Source organism: Cavia porcellus, unplaced genomic scaffold (assembly GCF_034190915.1).
Source record: "Cavia porcellus strain 051 isolate PalLab524CR breed Dunkin Hartley unplaced genomic scaffold, mCavPor4.1 scaffold_12, whole genome shotgun sequence".
Classification (NCBI taxonomy): domain Eukaryota; kingdom Metazoa; phylum Chordata; class Mammalia; order Rodentia; family Caviidae; genus Cavia; species Cavia porcellus.
The window spans coordinates 34940631-34965924 of record NW_026947495.1 but is presented as its reverse complement, the minus strand read 5'-3'; the positions used below and the strand labels follow the sequence as shown (position 1 = coordinate 34965924).

At 32.6% G+C, this 25294-nt stretch overlaps 1 long non-coding RNA gene across 1 annotated transcript in view; it reads right to left on the bottom strand.

Annotated features, from left to right (window-relative positions):
• LOC106025424 (uncharacterized) overlaps positions 1-25294 on the bottom strand; it is an 81248-nt gene that overhangs the window by 40471 nt on the left and 15483 nt on the right. Inside the window, exons 2-3 of the long non-coding RNA XR_001198997.3 lie at positions 17293-17447; positions 859-976 (exon numbers count right to left, since the gene is read on the bottom strand). This is a non-coding gene — a long non-coding RNA (uncharacterized LOC106025424). The remainder of the gene's footprint in view (positions 1-858; positions 977-17292; positions 17448-25294) is intronic.

Here is a 25294-nt window from a genome sequence, read left to right as displayed (position 1 = left end):
TCATTGATGTTAAACAAAATCCCAAAAGAAGGAAAACTAAATTATCAGACTTCTAAAGAGTTTTATATCATGAATACAGGGTAAAAGAATTCGTGGAATCTTTACTCAGAAATAAACTTTAGAATGCCAAACATTTGTTCACTAAAAAGTAATTGGCTTATTATTTTCTTTATTCCCTTTTCTATCATTTTGCATAATATGTAATATGTTTTACAATAAAAAAATAGCTGCTGCCCTCATCCCCATTTCACTGTGTAACATCTCCTTTTATTGGCATCCACTGAGAAAACAGATCATATTCAGTGCCTTCATAGCTATTATAAAAGGGAGATATTTGACAAACCATGAAGTGTAACTAGTTCTAAGTAGTAAATTGAGGCCCGGAGGGTTTGAGGACTTATAGAGGTCATATAGGTAATGGTAGATATGTGACCAGAAGCCAGGCTGTCTGACGCAGAGCTGGTCAAGCGGATGAGGATCACCACAGTGTATGTGACAGTATATTCTGCTGCCAGAGTCTAAATGCACTTTGCTGTGCAAGCTTCCCAATCTCTGAGTTTACATTTTCCTGCAAGTACCATAGCTGCATCGATTCTGAAGTACCTGTTGCTTGATTTCATTGTTATGAGTAAGCATCATTATGAGTAACAGAGAAAAACCAAAGAAAATGCAATATAAAGCACATTTGTTAAGGACTCTTCAGCTCTTAGCCACTAGATAGTGAAGGGTTAATAACATTAGCTGAAAAGCTACTTGTCATTCTTACATATGTGCTGGTGATTTAGGAAACATAATGAACATTAAACAGTGGATTAAAAGGAATGCAGTTCTTCTGTAGATTCAAGACTATTTACTCACCCTGTTTGGAAAGGACAAAAATATTTCTTATCTTGCTTTTCTCCTTGTCCCTGTGGACTCTCTCGTGCTCTCTAGAAATTGTTGACATGTCACAAATGCTTCTACAGCAAAGTTTCATCTGGAAGGAAAAATGTCAAGATTTAAGAGCCAACGGATACAGAGAGTGAAGAGAAGAATTTGAAACAGAACTGTATTCCTGACCAAATGAGAAATATTAATGTGACATGGAAAATGTCTAAAATTTGCTAGCTCCTTAAAACTATAAGCATGAGGAGCAGAAAGATAAAGTGAAAGACATAAAGTTTGGCCAAAGTAGTACCATATCAAAGCAGAATTTCTGGCCAAATAGCTTTTAAACAATATATATTCATTTCTGCCATCAATACATTTAGGAAATGAAAATCTGTTCATAAAATGAGCAAGGAAACCTTTATGTTCACCCAAGAATTACACCTTATAAACATAGTCATTTACTAAAATGTTATACTAACTAGTCATAAATTTAATGGTCCCTCACAATGGCTCCCAATATATGTGTTCAAAGCCTGCAGCCCCTAAAAAAGACTAAAATCTCTTCCGAGTCAATTTAAATATTTTCAAGTTAAAGAAACAAGGACACAAGTCATATTTTTGGATAAAATTATTAATTGTACAATGCAATATTTAGGTAAAGTAATATCTGTATGCTTTTTGAAATATAAAGGGAAATATAAAAAATATGGCATGTGCTATGAATCTTCATGAATTTCAATTTGATGATTCACAATGTTTTTATTGTGCACACTCCAGAAAAATATACGTTTTAAATGGCTAAACATTAATAACCATGAAGTATCTCACTGGGGATCAAAGAAGAAAGCATTTTGACATGTCTACCAGAATAACCACAATCCCAATACACTGACAACGCCAAATGCTGTGAGGCCGTGAAGTAAGAGCCGCCATTACCACTCAGGCTGCTGATAATGAAAAAATGGTTCAGCCACCTTGGTAAGACAATTTGGCAGTTTCTTAAAAAACTGAACATACTTTTACCATACGACCCCTCACTCACTCTCCTTGGTGGTTACCCAAGAGTTGAAAAGTTATGTACACACACACACACAAATAAACATGTACACAATGTTTATAAGATTTTTATTTATAATTTCCAAAACTTGGAAGCATCCAAGATATCCTTCCATAGGTTAATGGATAAACTTGTATATCCAGACAATAGAATATCTATCATTTGGTGCTAAAAAGAAATGAGCTATCAAGTCACAAAAAGACATGAACGAAATATAAATACACACACCTATGTGAAAGTAACCAATCTGAAAATGTATGATTCAATTTTATGACATTTTGGAAAAAGGCAACTGTACACAATGACAATAAAAACATCATGGTTTCCAAAAATGCAAGAGATGAATAGGCAAAGTCAGGCAGACTTTTAAAGGAGGGAAAATATTTTGTGATACTGTAATGACGGATACATGCAATTGTACATTTGTCTCATCCCATAGACGCTGTACCATCCAATATACCTTAATTTAAATGATGGACGTTGGGTGGCAATAATATGTCCGTGTATATTTACAAATTGTAATAAATGTATCATTCAGATGGGAGAATGTTGGAAACTCAGGAAGCTATACACATGAAAAACCAGACGTAGAAAAGCTCAGCATCGTTTGCTCAATTTTGCTGTGGTCCTAAAACTGCTCTAAAACTGAAGTCTTAGAAAAGCTAACCATTAAAAACAGAAATAAAAAGTCAGAGGAAGTTTAAATCAATGTATTTTGGAACAGCCAACTCAATAGTCAGTAAAGAAATGGACAGTAGCTTCTACTGTTTTACTTTGGAGTTGGTAGCAAGCTATCAAACCACCCACAGAATGTCAAAATATTCTGAACACCTCCAAGTTAGAGATGTATGACTCTCTATGATTTATGGAAACATTATTTATAATGTTTTCTGTTCATTTCTGTCCAGTGCTGCACCTTTTATAAACCTACTGATTAATATCAAACAGTGAACAAATCTGACAAGTAGGATTACCAATCTAACAAAACTGTTTATAGTGTGAATGAAAAAGAGCACACCATTTCAGGCAATGTGCTTAATAATAAAATCCTGTGGTACTTAAGTGGTGAAGGGATTACTTAACTGTCAGAGTTCCTTTAACTGCTAAGAGTAGCCACATTAAAGATATGCTATTCAGAAGCACCAGTAGAGTATGTAATGTTAGTGTATTCATCCTTACTGTATTTCTACATTTAAATGTAATGTCACTGAGGTGTAAAATAATATTCAACTATTTGAAATTAACTCCCTCTAAAGCACTTTATGGTTGAGAATAAACAAAAATATTTATTTCACATACAGATTAAAACTCACATTTTTATAAAGCTAGTATAATTTTTGTTGAGATATCTGTTCCCCAAGGTTCAGTGCTACATTACTCACCAAGATGTGGAAACAACAGATGTATCCATTGATGGATGAATGGATAAAGAAAATGTGATATATATATATATATATATATATATATATATGCAATAAGATTTCCTTAAAAAGAGAGAAACCTTGCATTTTCCAAAAAATTGGGTGAAACCACAAGACATTAAGCTATATAAAATTAGCCAGACACAGAAAAACAAATACCACATGATCTCACAGGGAATCTATAAAAGTGGATCTCATTGAAGTAAAAACTAGAATACTAGTTGCTAGAGCTTGGGAGGTGGTAAATAAGGAGATGCTAGCCAGAGAGTTCAATGGTTCAGGTATGTGGGATGAAATATTCTGGATATTAAAGGTATAACATGATGTCTATAATTAATATTGTGTTCTGTAACTGAAATTTGCTAAAGATGACTCTCAAACATACACACATAATCTAACTATGAGAGGTTAAGGATATGTCCAGTAGCTTTATCAAAGCATCATATTGCATATTTTAAACACAGATATATAGATAGATAGGTTTGTTAAGTATGCCTCAACAAATCTAGAAAGTTATGTAAAACAATAAATTCTGCACTTTTAAGACTTTTAATAATTTCATTCTATATCTAAAAGTAACTTTGCTGTCAATGTATAGACCAAGAAAAAGCTCATGTTGTATGATATATGTTCAAACATTTTTCTTTAATAATGAGTGATTATATTATGAACTTCATAACAGCTCAAATATTTTGCAAAAGCCTTTACTTTTGATAGTCTTGTCTAATCTGTTTAGTTTTCTGGATAAAGCCACAGAATAGTATATAGAGAGTATTTAACCTCATAATAATTAATATTAAAGAAACATCAGTAAGAAATAACATAAAGTAAATAACTATTACTACTATAATACAGAGTAATTTATTTTAACAAAAACAATTATTTCAGGTAGACAAATTTGATAGATGAATGAAACCTAAAACATTAAACCTACAAATTTTACAACACAATAAAGAGAAAATAATTCACTCAAATATTTGGCCTTAGGACGCTCACAAATTGTTTTTCTTTGTGTAAGAAAGAATATTTTTAACTTTAATATTAGTGTAACAATTGCCTACAAGTTATTTCTGACATGTTTAAACACTAGAAGAAGCAGTCACTTGAAGAAATCCAAAGTTTTATTTCAGATCTATGTATTGGTTTTGAACCTGTTTGGGAAAACTTTTAAAAAACAAAATTTCTGAGGACTTATATAGTTGGAAAAGGGAAAAAGAATGAATGAATGAATGAATGAATGAATGAATGAACGAAGAAATTAAAAAGCAAATAGTTCCAGCATGAAGTTCACCCTCCTCTATAAAAATTAAAAAATAACTTCTGGCAAGGAGTACTTAACAGGGTGAGAAACGCTACAGACCTGTTCCTCTTTTGAAGCAAGTCTTATGTAGGCAGAAACTGTCATAATCTACTCTTTTGAGACTCTGAAAGCTAATAAAAAAAACTTACAATACCAAAAGAAAATTGAATTAACAAAGCATGTGCTAAATTTTAGTATTTAAGAAAATCTCTGATAATTACTAGTTAACTACTAGGAGAAGGAACAGAGATTTCATGCATGACACATGACTAGAAATGCAGTCTTCTCAGCATAGTTTGCAAAAATCAAAAACAAATAGACAACTTTAGCCAACAGAAAATGACAACAGCAAACTTCAGGCACAGAATTATATCTGATTTCCAGAATTACCACAATAAAATAACCAAAATTCTGGTTTTCAAACAAATACTGTGAAACAAGAAAATACTGCTTGATTATAAGAAAATAATTGACAGTAAACCATACCTGTGGAGATCTAGACTTAAGGTGAATCAAGTCAATATAAATATGCTCGAAGAATTAATGAGTAACATAGAGAATAGTAAACAAAGAAAATCAGGGAAACAATGTGCTAGCAAGGTGGTATCAAGAAAGAGACAGAGAAAGCACCTAAATGGAAATTCTAGAGCTAAAGAATAAAACAACTAATGTGAAAAATTTACTAGAGCAGTTCAGCATAGTCTGTGTGCAAGCACGTGTATATGTGTGTATGCGCACATTCTTTCTTTTTATTTTGCTTTTTTATTAGTACATGTTGGCATTACATAATGATCACATTTATTAATGGAAGTTGGTATATGTACATAATGCATTCTGTTCTTTTTTCCTGCCTGCTCTTCCCACTCTCTGAATATCTTGGTCCCCTCCCTTTTTGCAACATATTTACCTCTCTAGTTCCTATTTTCTACCTTTTATTTTTGTCTACAAACTAGTTTTATTTTGAGTTTCTCTTAAAATGCATTTTGTATTTTTCATATAAGATAAATCAGATGTTTAAACAATGATTATGATCTCACTTAACTTCATCTCAAGTTTATGACAACTTGAAGATTTGTCCTTTGAAATTAACCAAACCTAAGAAAAGAATTTTTAAAAAGTGAAGAAAGATGCTGTGATCCTAAAATAAGAGTGGGGCACAATCAAGCATACTTAATATAGGATTCTTAAAGGAGAAAGAGAAGTAAAAGGACAGAAAGAATATTTAAAGAATAACAGTCCAAAAAAAATCACTATTTGATGGAATAAAAATATCCGACAAGTGCTACCAACTCCAAAAAAGATAAACCCAATTCACTAAAACACTTCATAATAAAACTCGGTATAGACAAAGAGAGACACTTGGAAATAGCAGAAATGATGAAACACATCATGTACAAGGGATCTTTTATTAGATTAACAGCTAATTTCCCATTTGCAACGTGTAAGCCACAGAGTAAGGAGATGGTAAATTTACAGCGCTGAAAGAAAAATAAATCTTTCAATCAAAAATTTTACTATAGAAAAATCACCCTCCAAAAATAAAGTAGAAAGTAAGATATTCCTAGATACATAGGAAGCGAAGCAATTCATTACTGCTATATGTACACTAAAATAAATACTAAAGACAACTCTTTAAACTGCAATGAAAGGACATTACATAAAAACAAAACAAACAAAAATCAGTAAATGTAGCTACACAAATAAATATAGAAGCCAGTATTGTTATATTTGGGTTTGCAATCCTTCTTTTTTCAAACATAACTTTAAAGTAAAAATATACCACAAAAGATATAAATCTATGATAATGAACATAATATGTACAAATTTGTAATTTTTGACAATAACAACATGAAAGGATTCTGAATAGAACTGTATAAGATTGAATTCTTTACAAGATATAGGACATGAATTGTTATCAGTTCACATAGATTGTTACCTATTCATGATGTTACTGTAATTCCAAAAATAAACATAACAAAAAGAAGTGCAGATAAAGAGCTAAGGAGGAAATCAAAATAACACACTAGAAAAAAATCAACTATGCCTAAAAGAAAGAAATAATACAGGAATTGAAGAACAACAACAAAAAAGATGTGTCTTGTATAAAATAAATTGAAAAATGGCAGAAATAAGTCCTTCCTTGTAAGTAATCACTTTGAATGAAAAGGGATTAAACTCACCAATTAAAAGGCACAGATTGATGTAATATATTTTTAAAAGCCTAATCCAACTATCCAACTATCTATTGTTTACAAGACATTCTCATTCAATTGAAAGTGATAGAATAAAAATAGTATTCCACGTAAGTGGTGATCCAAACAAGAGTTGGATGAACTATTCTATTAGATAAAATAGACTTTAAGTCAAATAATGCTATCTGAGACAAATTACAACTTTCCCTAATCATAGAAATGTCAGAGCATCAAAAGTTAAAAGAATTGTATACCCTACTCAAATACAGGAAAATTCTTTTTTTCTACTTAAAATACATTAGCTTAGGGTGTCCCCTAACTTCTTAAGCTAAAGAACTTTTAAATATTTTATTTTGTTATAGTTTGCAAAGAAAAGACCATTTTCGGTGACAGCACTTCTATTTTGTTTTTGTTGTTTTGTTTGTTGAGTCATAATTAATTCCAAACTTATTCTACAAGCAGAGCATTACCTGGCTCTACCTACTCTTCTCAACCACTGCATTAGTTAGTTCTCTTAAATCATCACCTTGAGTTTAACAATCTAAGTTTCCATTAATTCTTATTTTTCTGATTGTTCTAGAATTATTTCAATGGTAAATTCAATATCACAGTTGTCACATTTATTAATTATGCTCTTTATAACTGCATATTTCATGATAACTTCACAAAAATTGTATCACCAATCCAGCAATTTGTGAGTGTATGTGTGTGCATATATATACATATATATACATATATATATACATATACATATATACACACATAGGTATACATGTATACACACACACACACACACACACACACATATATATATATATATATATATATATATAATTTGCATTTCATGGTTGAAAAATATCTACATGAATATAAAAAATAATAGATAAATAACCATAATGTAACAATTATAAACTAATGAGAGAAATCTATGAACCATATAGGTAGTAGTTACTTATAGATGTGTAACAAATTTTCCCCAGATTTTAGGAAATGAAGTGACAAAAATTCACTTTGTCACTATTTCTCTGTTCTATGTATCCAGTAGTGCCTTAGCTAGGTTACTCTTGGTCTAGATCTTACATAAATTTTCAAGAACTTCATCTTGATCTATTTGACTAAAGTAATCTCAGGTAGATAGCAAAGGTCTACAGCATTTGCAAGCTTACAGCCTTTCTTCAGGTTTCATTCTCTCACCCCAGGGCCTCCTGTAGCAAGCTGTCTTATGACACTGCATCTGACTTTTCAAAAAGTGAATAACACAGAGTGAGCAACAGGAGTACTCAAAACTGTGAAGTCTTTTTGTGACATCCATAACATATATTCTTTTAGATGCTAGTAACTACAGTCAGCCTCCTTTTAAAGAGTTGAGTTTTATACAAAGTCCTGATTACCATAAGGCAAGTATAGTTTAGGTCATCTGAGAGACTACCTGCACACCATGAGAAAATGGGCAAAGTATAATATATAATAGTAGACAATTGAAAGACCAATAGATACAAGTGGCATAATTATATATATATATATATATATATATATATATATAATTTTTAAACTGCTAATTATTGTATATGTAGTAATAAGATATCTCTTTTCACCCATCAGAATGAAAAGCTTTTAAAAAAATATTTTTCTACTAATTTCAACTTTCATAATTAAATAAAAAACTTATATGCCTCAACCAGAAAACCTTTTACATTATATATCATAGAAATGGTTGACAATATATAGAGGTATATGCACAAGGAAATTATTTATAGTAGTTCAAAACTGAGGATGGTTAAGAATAAGATGAATGGTTATTAATATGTGTGATAACTAAATGAATTTTAGTTTATCTGTATTTATAAGAAAATTATATAGGGCCTGGGGATTTAGCTCAGGGGATTTAGCTTGCCTGCCTGGCAAGTGCTAGGTCATGAGTTTAATCCTAGGTACCAAAAAAAAAAAAAAAAAAAAGAAACAAAGAAAAATATAATGTAATCTTAAAATAATGGGATTAACCCATATCACTTGTCTTGTAGGAAGTTTTGTTAAAATTGTATGCAAAAAGTCATCAGAACATAATGTTACTTCATTATTATAACAAATCCCATCTACAAGTAAGTTGATTATATATATTTGTGTATATGCATGCATAATGATATGTGAAATAAATGCATAAAGGAAGCAGTAATAAAAAACAAAGACCTCTGGCTTACCTTGGTTATTTGTGGTAAGGAGAGGCTTGGTTTGCATACGAGTAGGAGAAAAGAAGCCACATATGTATGCATATAAATATCATAAACTTTAAAGTATATTTATGATAAAATTTATGTCAAAATGGATGAGTTATCAAGAATTATACAAAGACTTAAACTTATGGGCATTTATTTTGCATTACACACACACACATACACACACACACACACACACACACACACATATATATATATTTGTATATGTACAGGCATATAAAACTACATGAACTAATTGGCCAAATAAAACAAGAATGTGTCATTTTTAAAAGCCACCTACAACCTAAAATAAAACGAACAAAATGTTTCTTTGTCACACTAGTGGCACTTCTTGGTGAATAACTATATTTAAGCAAGTATAAGCCATAAATCCAGTAAGTGCATGCTATTATACATAATATTCCTGAACAAGAGAATCATCTTCAAATCATACAGGAAAGAGACCAGCAGGACAGATCTTAGAGTGTTGTATTTTTACAGAAAAAAATATTTCCCCATAATTTCATGCTTTCATTTATGATAAATCAATTTAATGTGTTTTGCCTCCTGAACTGATAACCTCTGTCATTTTACATCTGCATGGTTTTTATAAGAAACTGTATTTGATACAAAGGAAATTCATTAGTGCTCAAAAGTGTACTACTTTTTTAGGCAAACAAGAAATGAAAATATAAAATGAAGGTCTTTTCTATCTTGTCTCCAGAAAAGTAAAGTGCTTTTAAATCACAAATAAGAGTAATAATCTATACTCTTAGCTCCTCACATTTATCAATAAGTTAAAAAGTAATACAATCTTAGTTTTCCATAGATTGCATCAATTAACAAATTCATTTCAATGCACTTAAGATGTATTTTCAAAGTTTATTTACAAAGCAAGTGGCAGATTTTTACATAAACCTAAAAGATGATTTCTAAGTAGCAACCCTCTCAGAAAGCTTTCCTTAACTACAAATTCAGATCATCTTAGCTATCTTTAGAAAGAATCATTTAAATCCCACATGCCAGGGGGCTGGGGATTTAGCTCAGCAGCATAAGTGCCTGCCTTGCAAGCAGGCAGTCGTGAGTTCGATCCCTGGTACCGATAAAAACAAAAAAGACAAAAAAAAAAAAAAATCCCACATGCCATAAGACTCCAAAAAACAAATAATATGGTATCAAAGGTGCCATGAAAAAGAAAGATTTCTGTGTTAACTTATTTCCAAGTTCAAATGAAAAGGGCCTTTTTAACAAGTGCTATTGTGGAAGCAATCCTTCATCCTTAGTTTGTTCTTGAGTGGTGTGCTTTTAAATGCGTTTGCATTATGCTATTTTCTTTTGATATGGCCTATCTACAATAGAAACAGAGAATGATAACTAACTCTTGAATCTTCCTCAGACATAAAACATTCCCTCTATACAGCTTCCCTTACACTTGAGGTTACACCACAAAGCCTTCATTAATGATGAACTACATCTACCACCATTCCACAGCTTGCAGTCTCACTCTAATTACTGTTACTTTATACTGGCCATGAATATAACAACTAAAATTCATACACATATTAGGCTTGACTTCTTACATCTCCATTCATCAAAAATATTTTCAGAGTAGTTAAGGAAGAGTAAAATGAGTAAGTATTGACTCTAAGAATCAATCTATTATGCTGGTGTCTTTGTTAGTTTTCTCTCATTGCTGGGATAAAACACCCAGCACCCAAATTAAGGAAGGAAAAGTTTATTTAGCTTACAGTTTGTGAAGTTTTCATTCTATAATCAACTGGTTTCAAGGCAAGGTGGCATGGCACCATGGCAACACTTCAAGGCAGCAGCCAACAAAAGTATCCAGAACAAAAAAGAGGAGAGCAAGTCTCTTTTTCTCCCTTATATTGTACAGAGGTTGCCCTTCCTCCAGGGAATGTATAGCACTTACAGAATATCTTAGCCTAGTCCTTTGCAAGGCTATTTACAAAGTAAGAACTCTGTCTCCCTTCTGAGTCTCTTAAACTTCTCAAGTTGATATAGCATATCAACCATAACAATCCACCCCTTGTCAACTTGACAACCAGAAACATTTCTATAAACAGGTTTCCAGATATAAGACATGCTTATTTTTACCATTTCACAACTTGAACATTTTAACATGAGTTTAACAATCTTTAAGAACCAACATTAAGTCTATCAATATTATGTTACATTAGAACCATAACATTTTGTCTTTGGTCTCCCAAAGACTCATACACATCCTTTATATAAAAGGCATTTAGTCCTTCTGCAAGAGTTGCCAAAGTCCTAACACTTTCAGCACTGCTGAACAGTTCAAGTCCTAAGTCTCCTACATGTAAGACAAACTCTTAGCTGCAAGCCACTATACAAATGAAAACAAAGTAAACACTTCAAACATGTAATGGCACAAGATAAACATTCCCATTCCAAAAAGTACAAGTGAGGATACAAAGCATCGGGACCAAAATACATTCAAAATCCAACAAGGCAAACATTAAATCTTATAGTTGCATGTGCAACATCTGAAGCAATCTGAGGCAAATGGTGAGCTCCAAAGGGCTTGCATGACTCCACACCCACAGCACTTCTGGTTGTTGTAGATCCTATAACTTCTCTCTTAAAACCTACTTTATTCTCTCCTTGCAGCTTTCCTTAGATAATGCACCTTTCTGGCTTTCCCAAACTTTTGGGATGTCCACTGCTCCTTTGGCTTTACACTCACATATTTACATATTGCTTTTTCAGGACTGCACTGCCTGACCTCCCAGGGCTTCTGAAATCAAGGTGGAGGCCTTTTTTTTTAATCAGAACTCTTTCATTCTGTTCATAACTAAAACCAGCACCAAGTGGATGATGTCAAGGTCTGCTGCCAGCCGGAGCAGCAGCCAGGCTCTACTGCTGTATGGGTCAGGTGCCTGTATCACTGGGCACTCTGAATCCAATTCTGAAGAATAAATTTCTCATGCTGGTACCATTCTGGAACATTGTATTCCAGAATGTGGCTTTTGCCTCAAAACAACGTATTTCACTTTTGCAATTTTGAGTCTGCAATGATTCAAGACTTTCAGCTTTCTGTGATGCCTTCCAATCATCCCCTTTATTCTCCTTTTCCTTCTCAGCAATGGAGATCTCAGCCCTATTTTTACAGTCCACAGGTTTACTGGAGCTTCGTTTCTGGCCAAACTCACAAAGTTTTAAATCATCCAGCTAGGTTTTTTGCTTTTGATTCACAATATAAATCTGGGTAAAAGCCCTAACTATAGCCATGCCACTGCCTCAATATTAGACTGCCTTGAAATTTCTTCTGGCAGATTAATTAGACCATTTTCCTTAATCTTAATCTCAGACAAAGTCTCTGAACCTGAGCAAAATTATGACAAACTTTCTGCCAAGCCATAACACACATCATCTGAACTCCAATAACCAATGCAGCCCTTTCCAGCAGAAACCTTCTGAGCCTGGTCTTTATCAGTAGGATTTCTGTCTGCCTTCTGATCTTCTGAGCTCCGCCCAGAATCTCCCACAAAGAACAGTCTAAGGCATTCCAGTGCTACTTTCTAGGCAACATCTCCTAACCTTTCCAAACTCTTCCCATAAGCCATTCTCAAAGGCTCTTGAACCACATGGTCAGGTATAGTCACACTTTTGATCCCACTCCTGGTACCAAATTCTATCTTGGTTACTTTTCTAACATTGCTGGAACAAAATACCTGGCACCCCAAAAGAAGGAAGAAAAGAGCTATTTAGCTTACAGTATGTGGAAGTTTCAGTGAGAGAAAGCCTCTTTTCCTCCCTTACATTGTACATAGGCTGCTCCTCCCTCCAGGACAGGTGAGAGACTCACAAAATCTACTTGCCCTCCTCTTCTACAAAGTAAGAACCCTGGTTCCCTACTTAATACTGTAGTTAAACTTCTAAACTTCTCAAGTTAACACAATGTATCAACCATAATAGCATTTGCTAATAAAAGAAAAGCTCTTCAAGATATGCACAACTTAAAAAAAAAACAATTCTGCAATGAAAGGCAAGATGAGAGATTTATAAAGATCTTGGAAATTCAGAGAAATTCTTATAAGGATTAGTATATATAGAATCAAAGACAATCAATCATTTATGGAAGGATAAAAAATGTAAAGTCCAATTTTTAAAGATTATTTAACATAAATATTTATGGCATAACAAATGTAGTATTAATTTATAAAATTAGCTAAGTTGTAAAATATAGCAATGAGATTTCATGATATAATAATTGTAAAATATAGGAAAAACATTTTCATGTATAAAAAATAAATAAAATTTATTTTAGGTTTGAAGAAATCCTAGGAAGTGCTGAAAATCATAACTCAGCTAGTCAATGACAGAAGCAAGATTCAAACCTAGCTCTCTAATTCATATTACTATGCTCTGACATATAAGTCCTACCAAATATCTTATAATGTTGTGGGAAACTAAGGTACATGTGTGAATATAGCTTTATGAACAAAAGAAGAAGCATAGTTTAAGAGAGTTTTAAAGTTTTAAGCTTGGATTACTGGGAGAATTATAAAGATGTTAAAGAATAATAGATAAAGTGATAAGTGAAATGACAAACTTCCTCCCCATTCCTCACTTTGGGAAATCTCTGTGCCTCCCTAAAAGCTGCGGTCATCTCTGCAGCATATAGATAGAAGACTAGAAGTTCTTTCTCTAGGAAATGTACCAATCCAAGCAAGAAAATCCAGAGATTACTGTATCAAATATTTCCTCAAGTAAATGCCCACCAGATAACTTCCAGAGGGCACTAGACAGCATGCTACATTCACATGCTTAGTCTTAAAAAAACATTTTAGAACCCCACTGGCAGATAATTAAGAATATCTAGACATCTAGAGAAACAGTCTAACAGAAGAAATAAAGCTCAAAGAACTGAAAGAAGAGCTAGCTGAATGATCTTAGGGAAATATAATTTAAGCAGGAGAAAATAAAATTTCCAAAGAAAATTTTAACTAATCATTAAGAGATGAAAGCAAATATTTAACATATTAAACAAGAATTACAGCTCAAATGGAATATTCAGAGTAAAATATCTTGAAAGTAATTAGTATGACTGCAGAAGTAAAAACTCAAAGTATGGAACATAAGATTAAGGAAATCTCTCAGGAATATAGAAGAAAAAAAGAGGGGGAGAAAAGGAAGAAAACCATAGAGTCAATCCAGGAACTCCTTTATGCAAATAACTGAAATTTCAGGAGGAAAAAAAAATGAAAATTAAGGAGAAAAAAAAAACAGTCATAAAATAAATCAAGATAATTTTCATAAATGAAAGATCTGAGTTTCCAAGCTGAAAGAACACATCACAGTGAAAGTCATTAGGTATACAGCAAGATAAAGTGATATTATTAAAATAAATTCTAAAGGAAGTTGCGGTCGATTAACTAATGGTAAAATTGTAACTCTCAGCTGAACTGAATCAGCTTGGTGCTGGCTATGAATGACTCACCTGAGGACTGTTGCCACCTGAGGATTGTTGCCAACACTATAAAAAGAGAACTGGAGGAGGAGATGGTGTGCTGCTGATTCTCCTATCACGCTAGCTTTCCTGATATGAACTCAGCTACTCTTACATGAATGGAGACTGGGTCCTTGATGTCAGGATGGCTGTTATTCTTTTAGGAGGAGCTCTGGTTTTTACCATGAGCTTTGCCTCCTGGCTCCAATGCAGATCCTTCAGCCTGCTGGCACAGTTCTTTCATCCCAATAGTACATATTTTCTAGCTTCCACCACTGACTTTTGAAGCTTCCCAGTGCAGATCCTTCATACAGACATACATAAGACATTGTCCTGAGCTCTAAACCTCAATTTAGACTCATGGGGGCATTGCCAAGGGCTCTAGGTCTTCAGCTGGACTCATGCAGGATATTGCCATGAGATCCAAACCCCTAGATGGATTCTTTGGGTGTCTAGTGGGTTCTATGGGGAGATCTCCTGCACTCTTGCTTTTGATACTTTAGGTAAATACAATAAAATAGTATTATAAATTATATTTTCTGTATTAAATATTTTCCATTGTCAATGCTAGGTACAACAGAAATTAATTTGCTAGACTAGAATGTTATAACAAATCTCTATTTAAATACATAGACATTGTCATTGATGAATTATATGAGACATTGTCTCGTGTGCTTTTTTCTCAAAAAACTCTCAGTGGCAGTGTTCCAACAGAATGTGAAAATGAAGTGACATAGAAAGCATAGGAACTGAAAACAGAAGATCAACCCAATGTTGTCAGTAAAAGGTAAACCCCTGAACAAAGCAGAGGGCGACTGAAATAAGATGGAAGACGTCTGAGAGAGAGATATGCCCTCCTTAATCCACCTGATAATTTCAACACCCTAGAAAGAAATTTAATCAATGGGAGATGACTTAATCAAAGGAGGGATGAGTTTGGAATAAAATAATGATAATCATCTAAGTACTTAATAGTGGAACACTAAGAAGAAAAAGAGGAAAGCGTAAATTTACTCAAGAAAGGAAAAATTGCCACACATAAAAATAGAAAATGTATATGATCTATTGGTCAGAATTCTCTAGAAGTAAAAAAATCTATATAATATATAATATACACTACATGCATAATATATACTGCATATATAATATGTAATACATATATTATACTGGGAAATTTAAATTATAAGCCTACAGGATCAGCGACAGGAAGCTCCTCAGTGACCATCTGTTCACTGGAGAGGCAAAGGACCTGGATTTTTTTTAGGAATCTCCATAATGGAATCTGATATATATATATATATGAGACATAGATGTGGATAGCATTTAAATAGTTATATGAAAGTATAAACACTATGTACAGTCTTCCTTCTGTATCTGTGGTACAATCATCTTATGATCCTTCCCTCAGTATATATGCACACACATACGCTCGCAAACACACACACACAATCGTACAGCCACTCACACACAAATCTATGTATACTCAAGTTGCATAGATTAAATGATGTGATATTTTATGGAAACTCTCTAATAGATTTTAAAACTAATTAGTTGCTTATAATACTAAAAATCTGAATAATTTTATAATTATTGTTTACTGAATAGTGACAAAAATCTGTATAAATTCAATTTATAACTTATATTGTGAATATTTTTAATCTTTAGTAGGTTGAATCCAAAGATGCAGAATCAAAACATAAAGAAAATTGATTCTTTTGATTTGATTCAAAATATTGTATGATTTGAGGAATAGGGAGAAAGAATCAAGTGAAAAAAGAGAGGTAGAGCAGAAAAGAAAGAAAAGTATATACCACTTTTAGAGGCACTAAGAAACTTGTAACTAGAGCTTAAAATCTGAAAAGTATGTCTATGAATGCTATTCAGAACCACAGATAATAAGGTACAAAGTAGTTGTATCTAGGAGCATAAAAAGGAAAAAAATAGAACAGAAGGCCCTAAACAAACTTGAAGCGCTTGTAATTGATGATTTAAACTGCCATACTCTTATCTAACACTACTATAAGTAGAAAATGAAAAGCAAGAAACATAGAAAAAGAAACCTGTCCTCATGGAGAATGATTTTTGACTTAAATTCTCATGGAAGGAAACATGAGATCTGAAAAAGGATGTCTATTTCAAGGGAGAGGGACAAGTACCAAAAGGGGAGAAAATCCAGAACTGCAATATGTTATGTACATTACCAATTTCCTATGGTGAATATAATGCTGTAAACATATAGAAATAAAAGCAAATAAGACAATCAAAAGTTTTTGTTGATATCTTAATTTACTTTGAATAACTCCTTTCCTTCTCAATTTTAGCTTTAGTTTTTTTCTCTCAATTTTAATTTAGTAAAAGCCAAGTCAAGTTCCAAATCTACCTTTCAAACTGCTTTATGATGTAAAATTACCATCACAAATTATCTCAATGTAATTGGACTTCCCTGAACTACAATGGAACTTTCAGCAAGTACTAACGTAGCCATTTTTAAAAATATATTGCTGAAGTTTATAAACTCCCTCTCCTGAAACTACATGTAATGGGTAAGCAATTGCTTAAGAGCATAAATCAATACAAGAAATATATACCAGTTTATTATAGTTTGAACCTTTATAAAACTCAAACCAAAATATTGAGGGACAAAGTGGCTCTAATATTTCAGAACCTAGGATAAGTATGAAATACATACTTAATCTTTATTTTGGACAAATTAAATTAGTAGCTATTGGAGTATTTAAAAAATAGTACCAAATATTTCTCAGGATACATTCATCCAGTGTTACTGACTTCTGCAGACAATACTGACAGATGCTGCTAATGAGACTCCTCTTCACATCACAAGATGGGTTCCCAGCCATGCAGAGAAGGTTCAGTGATCTCATGTTCACTCCAGTGCTGATCTTCTGTATAAAAAAAAAAAAATCTTTCCATAAATCTCCAAATGACACTTTTATTATCAAAAAATTTGTTACAATCCCATAAAACAGAAAATAACCTATTTAGACATATACATTTTATTGTATGAAGAAGTACTATAATATTAATAAGATGTAATATTAAGAAAACAAATATAAAATAGGAATTAATAAATAACTATCATATCCAGTGATTTAATTCAAAGTAGTGCCATCAAGATACCAAGAAGAAAAATTAGATTAAATGGGTCTTATATTTCACATCATTTATTTAGTAATGTCATACGAGTTTAAATATGTCCATTTTAGATATACTCCCATTTAGTAACTGTGGAGTTTCCAAATGACTTATTTCTTTTCTGGTTAATAAATCTTTGTATTCAAAACTGCATTACTTTAAAGAAAGTCAGAATTGTGTAAAGATAGAAAACCACAAAAAAAGCCCGTAAGTCACTGACTTAAGCATTTTTGTGTCTCTTAAGGAAATCATAACTCAGGACAAACTTCTTTTTTTTTTTAATTTTAAAGAGGATGAAACCAAGGGAAATAAAACAATAAAATCAATCAAAATAAACCAGAATAAGTGATACAGGACTTCCAAACCTTATGAAATCTACAATAGTTACCACAATGTCTTTGTTGTCTTCGAAACAGCTGTAGAGACCACCTTTGGACTTATTAAACATCAAATCAAACAATAGAATTGAAGCAATAAAAACAAAACAATGAATGCAAGAAAAGACACCAAAACAAGTAAACACATAATGGCTTCCATAACATGCCTTGCTGCATTTTAAATAGCTGCTCATGCCATCAGAGTTAGCATAAACAAAACAAAAGAAAATAAAAACTCAACCCAAGAAAACAATGAAAATGATATGTTTTCCAGGCAGGGATCTCCTCCCTGTGGGGCTGGGTTCTCTCCTTCCGCAGTCCATGAATAGTGCTGACTCAAGGAGAGAGTCTTGCAGGACAAACTTCTTTAATGCAGAATGGTTTAATAGTCTTTATCTTAACATTTGCTTTTTAAAATGAATATAATAAAAGCATATGAAAAATAGATTAATATGATTAAGCATTTCAAAAATAATAACATTGATCTATTCAACAATTAATCCTCTACTTGTAATGAAAAACAAATGTTTCAAGAGTATATTCAGAATGTGTTTAAACTAAGTGAAATAAGTTCATCACTGAAAGTTCAACATCATGTCATTTCTCTAATATGAGAGACCCAAAATATAAGTCATTTAAAGAGTAAAGTAAAAGAGGTGTGTAAGAGAGAGGAATGGGGATTCTAGAGATGGAAAGGGGATCTGAGGAAGTAGAGAAGGAAGGGTGTGGTGAGAAGGAACAACGGATGAGGTGCGATATGTGTACATGTCAGTCCCCAAGATGAATGTAATCACGATGTGTTGCAAACATATTGCCTAATAAAAAGTGTTAAGGTGAGTTTAAGGCACAGGAAAAAAATAATAATAACACCTATTTCCCTAAGTTTAGGGTTGGCTGTCACACACAAATACCTATTCATCTTTGAAAAGACTTTGCTAAGATTATTATAAATAGAAATTGTAAGAAACAAAACAGTAATATCTATGAAACAGAATTTCACAGAAAATGCTGATTATATTTGATATGGTTTAAAAACTGGCTTTGAGTTAGTGTATGCTTACAGAAATGCTTGGAGAAAGAATATCCTTGGGAACAATCATAAACAGAACACTCTATAGACTGGACTTACAAAGAAATAAAAATATATACATAGTCTATAATGGCACTGTCTTGAGCACTATGCTGGAAATTTTCCAGGAGCCCTGGGAACATACCTCATTTCCATCTAAATTTCACACGTCTGTTTTGCAATCTCATAGTCTCTGAAGATTTACTCACTTTCATATCCTTTGGCACAAGGGGAAAAAATGCGATCATTCTTTTTCTCTCTCTCTCTCTCTCTCTCTCTCTCTCTCTCCCTCCCTCCCTCCCTCCCTCCCTCCTCTCTCTCTCTCTCTCTCTCTCTCTCTCTCTCTCTCTCTCTCTCTCTCTCTCTCTGTCTCTCTCTTTTATTCTCTCTTTCTCTCTCCCTGCAGTATCCATAGGGAGTCTAAATTACATTCCTTGAGATCATTCTTGGTGTAACTAATATATATAGAATGAAAAACACCTGTAGTCATACCTTTAGTTGTAGAACTTACTCCCAGATAATTTTCGTAATGGGAATTGAGTTGTATAAATCAACCACTGAATGAGACTACAGTCCAACGTATTCCTTGTTATATTTTCCTGCCTGTATATGAAAAACATTTTCTCAAGTAATTTCCCAGGGATATTGCTAAAAATTGACATCTCATCAAAGAATCACTTCCTGCATATTCATTTGAAAGCATATTTCCTGCTAGTTATTCCTCCCTTCTCTTTTTGCTTCCTCCATTCTTTTCAACTATCTTCAGTCTAAGAAAGAAAGAAGAAAGAAAAAAGGAAAGAAAGAAAGAAAGAAAGAAAGAAAGAAAGAAAGAAAGAAAGAAAGAAAGAAAGAAAGAAGGAAGGAAGGAAGGAAGGAAGGAAGGAAGGAAGGAAGGAAGGAAAGAAGAAAAAAAGGAGAAGACAAAAACCAATCTAGACTAATCTACATTGAGTTACTGGCCTCTATATTTACTGACACATTTTTTGAAAAATAGTTCAGGGTTTCTTTCTCTACTTTTGAACTCCTCACACTCTCTTTTTATATGTTCTTGCTTTAAAAGGACCATTTCCCTTACACGAGACAAAAACCCATGCTTTATCAAATCCAAGTACTCTTTTAACTCTTGTCAATGGTCACAATGATAATAACACTATATTATCAGCTGACTAAACTGAAGTTGAGCTATATGTTAAGCACTTTATGTGTTAGTATATTTGTCTACACAACAATCTTTCCATTTTTTTTATTTTAATGAGAAAGGAAAAGCGCAGACAAGAAAATCAAAAAGCAAAAGAGACAAACAACAACAACAAAATCTCACAACTAAATAATACAGTTTTCAAAACAAGATGATGGGGTTGGGGATTTAGCTGAGCAATTCAAGCACTTTCCTGGTAAGCTCAAGGTCATGAGTTTGATGCCCTGTAACAAAACAAAATGATGGGAATTTAACAATGATTGATATGTTGCATACTGTTACCTTCAAAAGAGTTTCTTAGATTACCAGACATAGACCTGCAAATTTGATCTATACTATGAATATTAATTATTCTTTTCTAAGAACTGATACAATTAGTACTATAGTCATCTTAGTTATTATAAATATATATATATATATATATCCAAATTTATATCTTTTTTCTTTTCCCTTCTTTCTTTTCTCCTTTTCCCTATCCCAGTTATTTTCTAATCTGAGCAATTTCTCACCCTTTCAAAATATTTATTTTATATTTATATATATATCAAAATATATATTTTATACTTTAGATTCTTTTTACTCTTTCATTTGCTTATGCTAGGAAGACGAAATGGTATTTACTCATGTGAGTCTGATTTGTTTCACTTATGAGTATGGTCTCAGCTCCCAAACATCTGCCTATAAAAGCCTTGGTGCAATCTTTCTTTATAGCTGAGTAGTACTGCATAGTAAAAAAAAAAAAAAAAAAAAAAAAAAAAAAAAAAAAAAAAAATCGTTTTTATCCATTCTTCATTTGAAGGGTATTTGGGTTATTTCCAATATTTGGCTATTACAAATTATACTACTATAAACATGGGTGCACATATATCACTATGGTATGATGCTTTCAGTTCTACTGGAAAAATACCGAGAAGTGGAATAACTAGGTCAAATGGGACCTCTAATCCCAGCTTTCAGAGGAATCTCTACATTGATTTTCACAGTGGCTGCATCAGTCTAAACTGCAACCAACAGTGGAGAAGAGTTCTTTTTTATTTGTCATTGGTTGATTTCTTCATTTTGGCCATTATTTCTTGAGTGAGATGGAATCTCAATGTTGTTTTAATTTGTGTTTCTCTAGTGATCAATGATGCTGAATTTTTTTCATATATTTACTTGCATTTGTATTTCTTCATCTGAAAAGTGTGTATTCATCTCAGATTCTCATTTTTGGATTGGATATTTGAATTTTGGGGGTCTGATTTTTTAAATTCTTTATATGATATAGGTAGAAGTCCTTTGTCTGGAATTTTTCCCAATTTGTGAGTTTTCTTTTCACTCTACTGGAGTATTCTTTTGACCTGCAAAAACTTTTAATAAAACAAGTTTTTGATTCTGTGAAATATTTCCCATGTAGTTTGATTTTTGTTCCTGAACTCTCTGCCTACCCTTGTGTCTTCAAGATTTCCACCTACTTTGGCTTTCAATAGATTTAATATTTCTGTTTTAACATTAAGATCTTTGATCTATTTTGACTTCAGTTTCGAACATGGTGATAGACATTATTCTAGTTTTAGTCTTTGGTGCATGGAGAGCCAGGTTTTCCAGCACCACTCATTAAAGAGGCTGTCTTTCTTCCAGTGAACACTTTAGGCACCTTTGTCAAAGACAAGATGGCGGAGTGTGTTTGTAGTTGCGGTCTTATCTTCTAATCTATTCCACTGATCTTCATGTCTGTTTTTATTCCGGTACCTTTCTGACTTTATCATTGTAGCACTGTAGTATAATTTCACATCAGGGATTGTGATGGCTGCTGCCTTTACTTTGCTACCCAGAATTACCTTTGCTATTCTAGGTCTTTTCTGGTTCCAGATGAATTTTAGGAATGATTTCTCTAGATTGGTGAAGTATGCAAATGGTATTTTGATTGAAATTGCATTAAATCTGCATAACAATTTTGCTAGACTGACCATTTTCATGATATTTGTTTTTCCTATGAGCAAAGAATGTCTCTCCATATTCTGAAATCCTCTTCGATTACTTTTGTCAGAGTACTATAATTTTCAGTGATAATTTTTTTTTTTTTTTACTTTCTTTGTTAGATTGATTCCTAAATATTTCAATTTTGGGTATGCCATTGTGAAGGCATTGTTTCCCTTATTTCTCTCAGTGAGTTTTTTGCTTGTGTACAGGAATGCTATTGATTTTTGAGTGTTGACTTTGTATCCACCTACATTATTAAATTTGCTTTTTGGATCTAGAAGTCTTTTTATGGGTTTTTGGGGATCTTCTATGTAGAGTACCATGTCATCCGCAAATAATGATACTTCAACTTCCTCTATTTCTGTCCTTATTTCTCTCATTTCTCTTTCTTGTCTAATTGCCCTGGCTAATGTTTCCAAATCTATATTATATAGGAGTGGTGATAATGAACACCTTTGTCTTATTCTTGATTTAGAATAAAAGATTTCAGGTTTTTTTTTCCATTTAGCAAGATGTTGGCAGTTGGTTTATCATATATGGCTCTTATTAGATTGAGGTAAGGACAATATATTATGACTTTCCATGGGGTTTTTATCATGAATGAATGTTGGACATTATCAAAAGCTTTTTCTGCATCTATTGAGATGATTATGTGGTTCTTATCTTTGGCTTTATTGATGAGGGTGTATTTTGTTTTTGATTTGCATATGTCAAACCATTCCTGAATTTCTGGGATGAATCCCACTTCATCGTGGTATGTAATCTTGATGATTTGCTGCATTTTGTTTGCCAGTATTTTAATGGAGAAGTTTTGCGTCTATGTTCATTAGGGAGATTGGTCTGTAGCTCTCTTCTTTAGGTGTGTCTTTCTCTGATTTTGATATGAGGGCAAACTTGCTTCCAGAAATGATGTGAGAATTGATTCCCATTCAGTTTCATTGGAGAGTTTGTGGAGTGTTAACATCAGTTTTCTTATATAGAATTCAGCTATGAATCCATCAGGACCTGGGATTTTCCTTTGTTGGTAAGGTTCTAATTGAATTTTCATTAAATGAAATTGGGTTATTCAGCAGTTTTATATATTCTTGATCCAGCTTTGATAATTCATATGTATCCAGGAATCTGTTTATTTCTTCTGTGTTATCAAACCTATGAGAGATAAGGTTTTCAAAGTAGGTATTGATGATTTGTATTTCCACAGGATCTGTAGTGATTTCTCCTTTTCATTATTTGTTGCATGAATTTGAGGTTTTTTTTTTTTTTTTAAGTTAGTTAAGGGCTTATTAACTTTACTTATTCTTTCAAGGAGCCAACTCTTTGATTTGTTAATTCTTTGTATTATTTTTTTAGCCCCAATTCTGTTAATTTCTGCTCTGATCTTCATTTTCTTCTCTTTTTGGGGCTTTGGGCTTGATTTGCTCTTCTTTTTCTAGATGTTTGAGATGCAGCATCAGGTTGTTTATTTGTGTTCATTCTGTTTTCCTGATGTTATTCACCACAATAAATTTCCCTCTGAGGACTGATTACATTTTCATTTCTTGTAGATATTATTTAATGTCTTCTTTAATTTCTTCTGTGACTCATTGATTATTCAGGGCAAGATTATTTAATTTCCATGTATTTATGGAATTTTGTCCTTAATTTCCAGTTTCATGGCACTATGATCATATAATATGCATGGAATAATTTCAATCCTTTTGCATTTTTACTTAAGGATGTTTTATGGGCCTTTGTCTATTTTAGAGACTGCCCCATGTGCAGCTGAGAAGAATGTGTATTCTGATTATTTTGGCTGGAATACTCTGTATATGTACACTAAAAGCATTTGTTCACACAAGTTTGATTCAGTTCTGTTGTTTCTTTCATGATTTTTTGTCTAGTTAATCTGTCTCTTTGTGTCAATGGGGTGTTAAGGTGTTCCATTATAATTGTATTATTGCTTACTTGATTTTTCATGTCTATTAATGTTGTCTTATATAGATGAGTTCTCCCACATTTAGTGCATATATATCTAAGATTGTTATCTCTTCCTCTTGAAGTTTTCCTTTAACCAGTGTGGAGTATCTTCTTTATCTCATTTTATCATTCTTGGTTTGAAGTTCACATTGTCTGCAAATACAGTAGCTACCCCTACATTTTGTGGGTTCTAGTCACATGAAGTATTGTTTTCCTTCCTTTGACTTTCAGGCTACAAATTCCTTTGAATTAAATAGCTTTCTTGTATATAGAATATGATTGGATTTTGTTTCTTGATTCATTCTGCCAGTTTCTTTTAATTGGTAAATTGAGGCCGTTTACATTAATGATTATAACTGATATATATTACCTTATTTTTGTTATGCTGTCTTTCTGCTGTTGGTCTTTTACCTTTTCCCTCTGTTTAATTGTTTTCCTGTTTCATGGTTTTTTACTTTTGTTGTTCTTGAAATCATAGTTTTTTTTTATATGTCTATTGAGAATATCTTTCAGTACTCTTTGTAGGGTTGATTTAGTGGTAAAGAAGTTTCTCAGCTGTTCTTTGTCATGGAAGTACCTTATTTCTCCATCAATTTGAAGGACAGTTTTGCAGGGTACATCGATCTGGGTTGGAAGTCATTTCCCTTTAGTATTTGAAATACTTCACTCTGTGCTCTTCTTGACTTCATTGTTTGTGTTGAAACTTCTGCTGAGATTCTGATGGGTTTTCCTTTATAGTTGATCTGCCTCAGAGATATTCTGTTCCTATTTTGAATTTTCAGGACATTGATTATTGTATGTCTGGGTGTAGATTTATTTTGTTTATGGTTAATTGGAGTTCTATATGCTTTACTTATCTGTATATCAGTTTCCTTTCCCATGCTTGGAAAATTTTCAATTATTACTTCTGTAATAGTCTTTTTATATCATTTGCATTGTCAACTTTTTCATTTACACCTATAAATTTATATTGTTTTTCTTTGTATCATCTTGCAAATGTTGAATTGTTATATCCTGGTTCCCTGGTTCTTTTGT